Genomic DNA, 12,770 nt, shown 5'->3' with positions numbered 1-12,770 from the left:
TTTACATAGTTTTATATTCTTTCGAGAATAACAAAAAACAAGTAGCGCACATGTTTAATTTAGTCAAGTTATTACTTTTGGATAGCATTATTAGGTACCGTGTATACTCGAGTATAAGCTGACCCAAATATAAGCCGAGGTACCTAATTTTAGCTACAAAAACTGGAAAAACTTATTGACTCGAGTATAAGCCTAGGTTGGGAAATGCAGCAGCTACTGGTAAGTATCAATAATCAAAATAAATAACAATTAAATTACCATACATTGACTGAGGCATCAGTAGGTTATATGTTTTTGAATATTTATTTCAAAGAAAAACAGTAAACTAGCTCAGTAAGTGGAGAAGAGGGTCAACAAAAACAATATAGAATCTCGCTCGCTCGAGTGCGTGCGTGCGTGTGTCTCTCTCGTGTGTGTGTGTGTCTCTCGTGTGTGTCTCTCTCTTGCGCGCATGTGTGTGTGTGTTTCTCTCTCTCTCGCTCACTGCACAGGAAATGCACAGGGAGAGACTGAACACTTGCAGAAATCATTGGCGCGCACAAACCGAAAGGGAAACTGGCTTGTTCGTATACCAGGGGGCAGCGGGACCTGACTTGAATATATTGTAAGCCGAGGGTGACGTTGTTCAGCACATTTTGGGTGCTGAAAAACTCGGCTTATATTCGAGTATATACGGTAATCCATCCATTAATTTTCTGAACCAGACTGAACTAAATCAGGGTGTCTGTGCCAATTCACTAACAGTCATGTACACAATTTTAAAGTGAAAAATGCAAAGAATATCAGTTTGTTAGTTTAAAGTAACACTCTTGTCCTTACAGGATTTATTTACTGATTCTGACTGAGGAGGAGACTCTATAGTACATAAAACCAAATTTTAATTCCATTTGTGTTTGTTCCTCTAGAGAAGTAAAAATACAAAGTTTTGATGGACTCTTATCCTGCCAAAGAAAAACAGACTTTGCAGACACCAAACCTTAGGAGCTCTACAGGCCTGGGTCAAAGCAGGGGTGAGCAAGGGTCTTCTCCAAGCTCTAATTTGCCTGAACTTTTTAAATTGTATGCAAATGTTTGACTATTGTTTCTTCTTTTACTAATTATTCTTTTTTGCTTCGTTTTTTCACATTATAAAATTATAATATTACGTGGGCTACCCATTTGGGTCATGATGCAAATAAAAAAGAAAGAAATGCCCCACCCAATATATGTTGCTTACCCCATGTACTTTGTAGTGATGAATAAGAAAAATTTTAAACTCATGTTTTCATGCAGAAGCAGCAGAACACAGTATATGACATAAAAAGTGAAGAGTTATCAATTCTGTATAACACCACACAATATGAAAAACATCCATGGGAAAGAAAAATAAACGAGTCACATTACTAATGTCTGTAATCCAGTTGTTTTCTCAAAATTTATAAAACAAATTGCCTTTTTTAAAATACAGTATTGTATTCTTTTCAGAATGATCGGTACACATCATAAACAGTAAACCCAAAGTCTCATGGGAGTGACTTTTTGACTTAAAGACCTGCCCCTCACCATCATTTGTTGGTCAAGAGTCCTGTCTCCAAATGTAAATATTGTGCAACCAACAGGATAAGAAACAAGTGGATAATGCAACACTAGTTTTGAGATTTTTTTTCTTTTTTCCAAGGATGTTTTTCACATTGTTTGCCAGTTACTGAGGACTGACCAACAATCAACTGGTGGTTTTATTTTATATAGTGCTTTTCTATAATAGATAGATAGATAGATAGATAGATAGATAGATAGATAGATAGATAGATAGATAGATAGATAGATAGATAGACAGACATTTATTTGACCCCAGGGGAAAATTTGGCTTTTTACAGAAGCTCTTTTAATAAATAAATATATAAATAGGTAGATACAGCAAGTAAATAAACAAGTATATTCACACACTTTGGTCTTAACACACACTGGAATTAATATAAACCAAGAAAATTTCAAAAGAAAGAAAACTTCTTACTTCTTACAGTCACAGTGAAGCATTATGTAGGAGTATTGCTGTTGGTATAAAGGAGCCCCCGTAGCATTTCTTAACACACTTCTGCTGAGTAAGTAGCATTGTTCATAATGGCACTCAGTTTTGTTTTAATTCTCTCTTTCACTACTGCCTCCTAAGAGCCCAGTGTGCATCCTATAACTGAATTTTCCCTTTTAATTAACTTGTTGATTTGGTTGGCATCTCTTGAAATGATGTTACTGGCCCAGCACACCACAGCATAGAAAATCACATTGGCCTTCACAGTTATTGAAGATATGAAGGATGTCACTTCTCACACTAAAGGAATTTCCTCCGTATTCCGAGAATACCATCTCAAGGTGTTTCACAAAGCACAGCTACAGTGTGATTCATTTGTGGTCAGTATAGGACACTCATGAATAATCCCCAAACCCAGAAGGACCAATGAAAACCAAAGGGTACAAAAAAGTGGATATATTATTCAATTAAAGCAAGGGGGAGTTAAAATTAGAAATAAACAATACCATAAAAAGGTGTGGGAAAACAAATAATGTAAGCATCAACTGGCTTTCCTGAACAGGTTATCGCCCCTGACTTAGTCTATTTGGACTGAGAACATCAGAAAAGTGCTTTAATATGCCTAGGCCTAATATTGACGTGAGAATGTCAGAATACCATATTAGCCCTTTTGTTACATCCCCTTGAGGGACAACCTGCAATTACTCCAAGGGGCGCTGTACAATAGCTGACCCTGTGCTCTGACCCCAACAGGTGTGTGCGAAAAGTAACAAATTCCAAATACAAGAAATTGTATAAGGTGAAATAGAGAACAAAAAAAGAAACTAAATAAAAAAATTATGAACAAAAACATCATGCCATATTTGTTTTAAATGATGCCCAGTAATGAGGGACCCCTGAAAACCAGGTCAACCAGAAAACCTTCTCAAATTGAGTGGTAGCAGAAGGTTTTGAAATAAAAACATGGCTCGGCTCAGCTCGCAGGTCAGGCAGGCAGTTACCAAACCCTTACAATTTGAATTGAGGCTCAAGTGAGGAGAAGAAGCTCTGTTAGGATGGTCTTAGGACTATACGGCCACTCCCTACCAGAAACTTCTTCAGTTTGGAGTCATTCTAGAAAGAGACACCAGCATTAGATGGAGGTGAAAATAAGCAGTGCTTCATTGTACTTTAAGGGTGGAAGAACCATACCATCTGGTGGACTGAGGTTCAAGACTCATATAGCAAGGCCTATATGGTTTCTTCTTTTCTTTGTGTTCTGGTACTTTTGTTTTCATTAATTGGGGAATTCACTATTTTTGCTTGCTTGGCATCATTCTGACTTAAAAGGTTAGTACAAGGATTACTCTTGATAGGATAATATATGTTTGCACAACTAAAGTGCAGGCAGATCTAATAAATGGGTCAGGTCATCCATTTACGTAATAGGATGGAGCTGAACTGGTAGCCGTAGGGTTTATAACCCAGGACCTTAATCACCAGACCACAAAGCTAGCCAATGGTTAATATTATTAGCACCTGCTTAAAGAGGCTGTACAAGGACAAACATAAAGCAATTAATTAGATTCAATGTTTCTGACGGATTTAATTTCCATCTGCCTGTACATTAATTATGAGATCCATCTTATATTTCATTACATGGCTCTCTTTTCTGCTTTGTTCACTTGGACCTAGCAAGTTTTAATAAAGTAGATAGCTCATCTTTCAGTAGAATGGTCTACGTCACAGCACTGACCCACAAATGTGACACCTATAATGCACATACTGGCCCTTCATCTTTCCATTGCTACGTATCTTCATGTAGTGCATTTCCTAGGGACACTTTCACAAGTGCTTTATCTACTATCAATGTACATACAGTAACACTAGAGCAGTGCAACACTCACAAAACAGAAGGAATACCAAGGTAAGATGACACAAGCAACTGCACAGCAGGGACGGTACTTGAAAGCAGAATGGCACAAAACAAGAACCAACACTAACCAAAATGCCATTAACATCACAGGGTACTAAAATGGAGACATATTTACCCACACCGGGTCAATCAACCTAACTTTCACATCTTTATGATGAGGTAGAAAACCAATGAAGACATGATGAAAAAGAATCTGCCGAAAGTGATTTGTATTGGAATGTAAGGCAGCAGCACCAACCACAATGCAACCAAGCCACTATAGTCAATAGACTAATTTTGTGAAATCTATTTAAATATATTCGATTTAGGTTATCAGTTGTTTATGAGGCCTCTACATTTCACAACGGGGTATGGCACACAAACGATACCCTGAAGAAATTGGTGCATTTTTATCATTTAATGCTCAGCTCCAAAGTATGACAGCAGGTTGAAATCAGCAGCTATTGCTTGTGAAAAGCAGCTTCCGCTCCAGCTAACTGCTAACTGCACTGCAGCATTGTGAGGTTTAAGCATGGTTGCACTGTCACCATGCCTCTCAAAAGCTTCAGTGAATTGAGATGCAATATATTCCAGTAATTCTCACAAGTGCCTTTTAACAGATAATAAGCTTAAGTAAAGTGTTGCTTGTGGAGCCAGAGCTCTGAGGGACATACTAATATTATTCCTGAAAAAGTGATGCCAGTCTGGATAACAGGTTAAAGAACAAAAAACAAATTAAGATATAGCAAGATGAGGTCAGTAAACATATGGTCTACTTACTGGAACAAGAGAGAATTAGAAAATATCTAAATGGCTTTCAAAACTGGCTGGTATGAAGGAGTGAGGTCAGCATGTTTTAAAATGTACTACCTAATACAGGATAATCTGAATTGCTTAGTGGGGTAGCACTATCCTTTAATTGTTTTAGTTTTAGGGGACAATATGAAATGAATTCTTTAGAAATTAAAAATGGTCTAGGCACAAACTATAGATGGAACTTGTTGTTTAAATTTCAGTTCTTTTGGCCCAGTGCCTGGTAATAGAGGCCTGCATGGTACTGATTTTTCAATCCTATTTTCAACCACACATGACAAAGTTCCACTCTCTCCCTCTCATGCAAAATTTCCTTAATACTCCCGACCACATTACCATTTTGTAAGCAAATAGCTTAAGCGGATTCTTAAAACAGCAGAATTTACAGAATGGAGAAAGCAATGCTCCAACCAGCAATCATATCATGCCTCTGCCTTTACAAACTGCTATATGCTTATGCACTTCAAATGAATTCTTATAGGCATTGCCAACGTTAAAAAGATTAAAAAAAGATGTAGTGAAGTCACAGATATGCTCATCTTTTTCTTCATTTCAACTGCATATACTTTTATAATGAAATAGTACTGATTAAAATATTGTTGATTAATTATTTCAAAGTACTCTGTACTCTTTCCATCTGCTCAACACACTCTCCTCGCTTGTGATTATGTTTTCATCTTTATCCTTTATTACCCTAACCTGCTGCACATTTTTCCCTGCTCGGTCCCTCAGTTTAGCCAATCAGTAAAGGTCCTTTTCTCCCTCCATTGTGTCCATCCTCTCATACAACTCATCATACGCTTTTTCTTTAGCCTTCGCCACCTCTCTCTTCACCTTACGCCTTATCTCCTTGTACTCTTGTCTACTTTCTGCATCTCTCTGACTATCCCACTTCTTCTTTGCTTTTCTCTTCCTCTGTATACTCTCCTGTATTTCCTCATTCCACCACCAGGTTTCCTTTTCCTCCTTCCTCTGTCCAGATGTCACGCCAAGCACCCTTGTTGCTGTCACCCTTACTACATCTGCTGTAGTTTCCCAACTGTCTGGAAACTCTTCACTGCCATCCAGTGCCTGCCTCACCTCCTCCCTAAACTCAACCTTGCATTCTTCCTTTTTCAACTTCCACCATTTGATCCTTGGCTCTGCCCTCACTCTCTTCCTCTTCTTGATTTCCAACATCATCCTACAGACCACCATCCTATGCTGCTTAATTACACTTTTCCCTGCCACTACTTTGCAGTCTTCAATCTCCTTCAGATCAACTCCTCTGCATAGGATGTGATCTACCTGTGTGCATTTTCCTCCACTCTTGTATGTTACCCTATGTTCCTCCCTCTTCTTAAAATATGTATTCATTACAGCTATGCCCATCCTTTTGGCAAAATCCACTGTCCTCTGACCTTCTTCATTCCTCTCCTTGATACCATACCTACCCAACACCTCCTCGTCTCAACTGTTCCTTTCATCAACATGCCCATTGAAATCCACTCCAATCACCACTTTCTGTCTCTTGGGTACACTGTTCATCACTTCATCCAACTCCAACTTCATCCAACTCACTCCAAAAATCTTCTTTCTTATCCATTGCACACCCAACTTGCACTAACAACATTCATCATCACACCTCCAATTTCCAGCTTCATAATCATTACTCTGTCTGACACTCTTTTCACTTCCAAAACACTCTTGACATACTGTTCCTTCAGAATAACCCCTATTTCCTTTCTCCTCCTATCCATACCATGATAGAACATTTTGAATCCACCTCCGATCCACCTGGCCTTACTCCCCTTCCAGTCTCTTGCACACACAATATATCAACCTTCCTTCTCTCCATCATATCTACTAACTCTCTCCCCTTACCAGTCATACTGCCAACATTCAAAATTCCTACCCTCTGTTCCAATCTCTTTACCTTCCTCCTCTACTCCTGCCTCCGGACACGTCTCGCCCCTCTTCTTCTCCTTCTTCTTCTTCAGCCAACAGTAGTGCAATTTCCACCAGCACCCTGTTGACTAACAGTACTGGTGGCAGTCATTGTTAACCCGGGGCTTGACCGATCCGGTATGGAAATTTGTATTGTTGTCCACATATTGATTTGGCAAAGTTTTACACCGGATGACCTTCCTGACATAACCCTCCCCATTTATTCGGGTTTGGGACTGACATGAAGAAACACACTGGTTTGTGCATTCCCTGTGGCTATGTTAAGTCAATAACACAAAGACAAAAAATAAAAATGTACTAGAATCATAAAGGCAATCCAAAGATAAGAAAGTTGAACAACAATGAACCTAAGGCTAGAATATTCATATAAGTGTCATATTGGGGGTTTTATTGCCCAAGGAATCGAATTCTACAAGTAAAATTTTACTTATCACTTCAATTTTGAAATGTATTATTTTGAGTTCACAATTTTCACATCACTTGTTTCCATAGGATTTTTCCCATGATGCACAGACACTACACCAGTTCTGATGCCATTGTTGTGCTGGTATAAAAATTCCCCAAAAACAACCACTTGTATTAGAGATTGGACTAAACCTAGCAACGTATTTTACTTAATTTTCTGATTACTGGTTCTTCACACAAAGTACTGCCTTTTGAATTTTGATGTTTGGTTTATGATTTGGTTTTAATGACTCTCTTTTATTCTTTTCTTATTCTTATTTTATTCTTTCAGTTTTGACCTTTGTTTACTTTCTGACTGTTTCTCCTGATCCTCACATGTTTTTTCTATTAGTCATAACACAATGCCTCAGCACAAGAAGGGAACCGGCTTTCAAAAAACAACAAAAAACACAAAAGGCCACACCAGCCCTTAATTCCGACCTGAGCCTAATGTAAAGGCCTCACCCACAGGCTGCCTAGCCCCAAACTTCAAAGGCAGACTTTTTGGCTTGCACAGGCGCAAAATGGGGCAAAGGCCCATCCACAGATATCAAAAGCACAGTGGAAAAAACTCTGGTCAAGCAAAACAAAGTTCCATAAAAATGCATTAATGAATGGAAATAACAAAATACAAGGCAGAAAAAAAGGGCAAAAATAGGTTTTAAACAAACATGCCCAAATATCTCAAAATAGAAGTGCCATTTAAATGAAATACAGGTATCATGAACTACTTTGTACAAAGTTAAAAAAACCTATATCAAAAATCTCTCACAGAAGGAAGGATCCATCAAACTTCAGCTTTTATACAGGAGAAACAAACAATCTTTATCAACAATAAATTTCAAAAATGCTCTGAAAACAGTTAAACATGGGCGAGCACAAAATGCACAGAAAGCATTTTCTAAAATCAACAATCTAGTGGCAAACATATCCCAATTAAAAATCTTAAAGAATGGTCAAAAACAGAGAAAACAGTTACAAAATCAACAAAAAACGCAGAAAAGAAGAAATACTGCATAAATATAACAGACATAACACCACAAAAAAGCAAAAAACCCACACTTTAGCCAGGAAGAAAACCACAACATAACCATGGCAAATGTATGGGCCTAAAGGGGGTCCCTCAGCATGCAATACCCAGGGGTTCATGTCCCCTGTGGCTTTACCTTAAGTGCTCAAGGCACATAATTCAAACAAGCTTTTAACATGAAGCAATAACTTATATAAAATATCTATTATGAAACAATAGAAAAAAATCAATAAATCCAACAAAATACTGTTTTAAACAATAGGAAAGGTAAGCCCTGTGGAGCAGAAAGATAATTGCATCCTCCATGACAATCTTTGTCCAAACAACAAACAGATGGTCTACTACAAGAGGACTCACATAATCCAAGACTAGCTTCTCAAAAGGTCTTCATGATATGAGACATAAGTGCTACTGACCTTTGTTCACTAGGTGAAGAGCGTCTGTCTTCTTTGGAGCAGGAACAATGCATGATGTTTAATATAGAAGCACTTTTTGTAGCCTTAAAAAAACAGATTGAAAAGGTGATAAAGGATACCACAAAGTTGGTCAGCACAGGCTTTAAGAATTCAAGGACTGACTCCATCTGGTGTGTAGCTTCCTCAGTTGTCTCCTCACTTAGTTTTCAGTTATGGATAGCCAATACTGATGGTGGACTCATTACTGCCAATTCCAGTTGAAGTGGTAGAAGTTTTTGATGTAGTAAGGATGGTGTGGGGGGACTGGCCATTGGAACAAGGTGGCAGTGGAAGGGAAAAATCTATGACATAATTTTCTCAAGGCATTAGCTTTGTCCACATACCCTTCTTGTACCTGAGCCCTGCATTGCTTAAATCCAGTAATTATGCCAAGTCCATTTCAGACATCTTTCATGTTATTCTGAGTTTGCTTTCTATTTTAGCTTTATAAGTTTCCTTCCCTTTACTCAGATTTTTCTTCAGCAATCGCTGTGAATCCTTTAGAGCCTCTTTGTCACTGGATGTAAATGCTCTCTTTTACTCAGTCACTGGACTTTTTGATTAGTAATCTAGGGCTTTTTGTTTGAAAAGTAAAGCAGGATAGTTGAGGGTACCACAGTGTCGACACAAAAGTTAATCTACTCTCTGATGAGGTGACTGATTCTTCAATATCATCCCCATGTAATCAATGCATCATTTCCTAGTCAGTCATTTGGAAGTAGTCATTTAGAACCATTTCAGCCTAAAGGCTCCACTTTCACAGTATCCTAGAGCTATCCTAGAGGTAAAAGGTTGCCAACTAGAAAAAGGCTTGTAGTTGGGAATAAGATGAATCAGGTTGTGGTCAGATCTGCCCAAAAGTGCCAAAAGTTTACACCCTAAGGCATCTTTAACATTTGAATAGAGCAGGCCCAACTTGTTATTTCCTCGAGTGGAACATGACACAAATTGATGGAAGTTTGTCATTGTTCCTTCCAAAGACACATGGTTAAAATCGCCCCATATTATAACTGCAAGGTCAGAATGAGTCATCATTAAAGTATTGTTGACAGAGTGGATATGAGCAATTTGAAGATTAATAATGGATGATGTCATTTATCTCTCTGGTCAAATAACATGGACAAATACCAACAGCAAGAATTTCAATGTCTAAATTACAAGTTGTAGTTTTCTACTGTAATATGCTCCATTTTACACCATTCTTCATTCACATAGATGACCAGTCCCTCTCCTGTCATTTTCCACATTGTACTGGGTCTCTGTCTGCTTGAATAAGATGGAATCCGTCCAGCATTAAAATAGTGTTGGTCTCATCCGTTAGCAGCATTGCTATTTTACTTTTTCTTTATCCTATCATCTCAAGGTACCCCATATTTAGTCAATCCAAGAGGATTTAATTACATTATATGCAAGTATATATAAGCATGAGCAGCAAACAAATGGCACAGAAAAATAGGAAAAGAATAAGGCAGCTAAAGCTTCATCAAAGTCTAAACTGGCTTGCCAGAGACTGACCTGGAACAGACGAAGCAATAAATCTGCCAGGACCTGACACTGCTAAAATGGGTGTGAAACTGCAAGTGAGGTAGGCAAGCAGAATTTGTTGATTCCCGGAGGATTATTGAAAGTAAGCATGGCCTTTATCACCGCTGTGATCTACAATTGATTCCCCCGTAGGTCAGCAGAATCAGCCCCAACTGAACTCACAACTCCACCTACAGTGCACAAAGAAGACTGAAATGAACTATCCGAGATGAAGGTAATGATTTCTGCACGTGGTTGGGGGAAATAAATGATATACAGAGTAGTATAAAGAAGGGTATAAGAGATATAAAGAAAGATATAAAGGATATAAACAAGAAAAATGAGACCAGTTTCAGGACCTGAGGCCTCACGCATAAAACTGTGCATAGAATTCACACTAAAACATGGCATACGGACAAAAGCAGAAATGTTTGTACGCACAAATAAATCCAGATGCATAAATCTGTACGTACACCAACTTCCACATTCTTCGGCTACATAAATCACGGTCAGCGTGAAATGAAACGCACCCTGACTCCTCCCAAAAGTATGCCCCTTTGAATATGCAAATCAACATAAATAGCCCCTTACCTTCAGCGCTTCAAGAAGACAATGACGAAAACATGGAAAAAAAAAACTTCAGCGATTGCAACATGGAGGTCCTACTAAGTGAAGTAGAGGCAAGGAAAAATGTATTATTTGGTAGCTTAGGCAGTGGAATAAGCAATAAAAGAAAACTGATGGAGTGGCATAGTGTGGCGGATACACTCAAAAGTTTAGGAGCAGAAAATTGCACTGTGAATGAAATAAAAAAAGAAGTGGTCAGACATCAAAGTTGCCGTGAAAATATAGTCACAGCCCATCGTCTGAATGTCAACACCACTGGAGGAGATAGTGAACTCCTGGGGCTCATGCCTTTTCGAGCAGTGAGTTGCTGCAATTATTGGCGACACACTTCTTACCGGCATTTTACCAGTCGGAGAGGGAGATTCTGACATCACTGCAGGTGGACATGAGTTTTAATTTCTTTTTTGATTACCATTATCCATGCTCATGTCAATAATTTGCATGTGTAATAAGACAAACAATCAGGCAGCAGATGCTGTATTAATTACTGTTTATTCAGTTCCAGACAATAGTACAAAAGCTGACCCCCATGCTGAGGATGTGGCTCCAGGCGATCATGGTGCTGCTTCTGTGCCGACCACATCTGCGGGCACTGGCTACTCACACACCCCTGCCTCGGAAACCGCTAGGCTATCATTTGCCGTGTACAGATGAAAGCTGTACTAGAATCACAAAATGAATTAGTGGATGTTGTGAGAGATGTAGCCAATGAACTATGGAATATAAAGGCAGTACTGTGTGATATTGACCAAAAATAAAATGAATTTGTCAAAAAATAAAATGATGCATCTGGTTACCTGTTTTTTACATTCTGTTAATTACATTCATTCAACGTTGTTTTTGGTTTGTTAAGTTTGACTTGATTGTATTGGTTGTTATTTGCTTCAGATAAAATCAATACAAACAAAATAAACAAAACAATGTCAGATACATCAGGTTTAAGCCAGCTCTCTGTAAAACTGAAAACACCATTGTACCTGTATGCACCATTACCATTGCTGTCCCTTGAAGGGCCTGATGGTCCACTTGTGTACAATTAATTAAAAATATGATTAAAATTGATCAGAGGCAGGTTGTCTGACAGGCTCAATGACACACAGTGAGTAGAAGGTGCAAACTGGGTCTCTCAATTTAACACCTAATACTTTAACCCATAAACCACAGTGGCTCCAAAATCTTGGTTTCCTTTATCAAAGCAGGCTATTAGCATGTCAGACTACTGTAATATCTGTATTAATGTGTTGTGAGTTATCTCCTCTTTGTTCTTCTCTTTTGCCTGAGCAAATGATTGTCAGATAAATCCCATCCTTTACATTTTTATTAGATATCAGGTCAGGCTCTTGAGAACTGGTTGCTATGGAAACAAAGCACATGTTTTTGTTTCATCCACCCATCCATCATTCCACTTTCATTATCCACATTTTCTGTGTAGACTCACAGGGAGCCACGGTCTATACTAATACGAACCAGGTCTCATTGGGATGGAAACCCATTACCGTGTCTTCTTTTTTTTAATTTGAATTACATTTTCCTTCCCGTGACAATGTCATCTGTATAACTTTCCATTCCTAATGAATTTAAAATTTGCAATGACATCATGAGCCTTAGTGGGAGTAGGAAGTAGATCACCTGTTTCTAGCGGACTACAGACAGAATCCTGCACACCATCTAGACTATTTAAGACAGACATCAGTGTTAATGAGGCCCTATGCACATGTCACTGTGGAGGTGTGCTGAGTGGGAAGACCAAGAGTATTGAGTAATTCATAATAATTAACAGATCAGGACGAGAAAAGAAAATGTTTCAGCAACAAAAGAACCTACTACAAAGACAGATTTACAGACAGCAGTTGGTAACATTATAAATATTTTAAAAATCTTAATTGTATAGTACTGTTGCACAAAATAAAGAAGAGTAAACAAATTGAACTTAATCAACAAGTCTGTTTCTTTAGTATAAGGTGCACATGTCTTGTTATCTAACTGACTGTTTTGGTTGTAGACCATACTAGACTATAATTAGTGTTT

The sequence above is a fragment of the Erpetoichthys calabaricus genome, chromosome 2, assembly GCF_900747795.2.
Source record: "Erpetoichthys calabaricus chromosome 2, fErpCal1.3, whole genome shotgun sequence".
Lineage (NCBI taxonomy): Eukaryota > Metazoa > Chordata > Cladistia > Polypteriformes > Polypteridae > Erpetoichthys > Erpetoichthys calabaricus.
This window is presented reverse-complemented; position numbering follows the sequence as displayed.